Here is a 1743-nt window from a genome sequence, read left to right as displayed (position 1 = left end):
ACACAAGCTTAGGTGTGTTTGCTGTTGTCCAAGTCTTTGTAGGAAGAAAAATGTTTTTATGAGCTCGAAGTATGTAGACATGTAGCAGAAGCAAACACTGAGAAAGCTATTTGTCTGGTCGACTCAGCCGAAAAACCACAGAATTGTACTTTTTCTTCCAGTAATGGCCTGTAAGCAAACTATTCATATTCTGTTCCCAGTGACAAGTTCAACTGTCAATACACGAGTTCAGAACTCCAAGGATACGTTCAAACATATTCGCAGCCCTGTGATGTGTCTGTGTTGTTCCATTTCGCCTCAGGAAATCAGAGAGAAATATTTATGTGTTAAAAGAAAAATTCTCAAGGAAAATTCCGCAGGGTGCTCAAAGCTTTCTGATCTTTCAGAGGAAAGGCTAGACTACCTCTTCCTTCATTTCTTCAGCAGGTGTTTAAGGACGCCCTTTGGATCAGGCTCCCGATTAGATGCTGAGATCAGAGCATGAAACCGGGCAGTCCGTACCGACAGAAGAAATCAATGAATAAGCAGTCCCGGCCCCAAGCTTAACGCCAGCAGACGAACTCCAACCAGGCTGCGGGTCTGCCCCGCCCTGTTGTGGTGGGGGCCGGCCGGAGGCCTGGCCGTGGGTCGCGGGTCGCAGGTCCCAGCTCGAACGCTGGGCGCCTTCCGTCCGCTCAGGGGCATTTGCCGTGGGTTCTCCAGACCTTCCTCTTCTAAAGGGGGGCCGCCTTACGAATTTCTGGGTGAACTCAGTGTGGCCGCACGGCTCATTGCGCTCAGCCACTTCCAGCAGCATGGCTTCGGTCTGCAGAGCCGGGGTCAGGGAGCGGTTCCTGGATTTCATAGTTTTTTTTTAAGGTGTCCAAGCCTATTACAATCAACCTGACACGGAGCCAGCCCCCGGCCAGGCCCCTCTTGGGGGAGCCCCTCACCTCCAGCCCAACCTGCAGTCCCTGCCGGCCCCAGGGCGCTGCTGTTGGCTCCTGGGGGATGAGACCCGCTTCCTGTCCTTGTTCAGGAAGCCAAAGCTTCATGCTGGGTTTTAATGTGACCATTTATTTGTTTCTCTTTTTGCTGCTCTAGGGGAATATCTTTAGTACCAGCTGGCCTATAAAGCACCTTTGTGTGAATTTCCCCCCAGGCCCCCTTTGGACAGGTAGTCTTGAAAGGCCTCCCCCAGGGGACCCCCCACCCCACCCCACCCTGGGAAAAGGGCTGGGTGCGCTGAGCTGGGGGGCTTCGTGCGGGGGGGTGTGCAGCCGGCGGCAGGCCTGCCTACCCGGGCTTGCCTCCGGTTCTCGGGCGCACGGGACTCTGCGATAAACAGCACCGCGTGTTCGGGGGATCTCTTCATTGTGGGGTTATCGTTTTCTCTTCTTCTGTACATATTTCTTTATAAAATGCCAAAAGCAATGTGGTTGTTCACATATTTAAAAAACTTACAAAAATAAAGCTTACCTTGCAACCCCTGACTTTGATTTCACGTTCTGCTTTTCCCCTGTGATTTTATTCTTAGGCTTGGAATGATGTGTTTACATTTCTTTATCTCATCCTCCGGCCCACCTCTGCTCCCCCCGCCCCCATAAAACTATGGGGAAAGGCGGTGGGTAGCCTTACTCCATCAAGTCAGGGTTCGAAAGCAGTGCCCTGGGACGCCTTCTGTGCTCCACAGCCATGTCCAAATGAGATGACCAGGTTGGCACAGCTGGCCTAGGAAAACGCTCCCTGGAGGAGCTTGGGGTT

This window comes from Pteronotus mesoamericanus, unplaced genomic scaffold, assembly GCF_021234165.1.
Source record: "Pteronotus mesoamericanus isolate MK-2021 breed Mesoamerican mustached bat unplaced genomic scaffold, CSHL_Meso_final contig_74, whole genome shotgun sequence".
Classification (NCBI taxonomy): Eukaryota; Metazoa; Chordata; class Mammalia; order Chiroptera; family Mormoopidae; genus Pteronotus; species Pteronotus mesoamericanus.
This window is presented reverse-complemented; position numbering follows the sequence as displayed.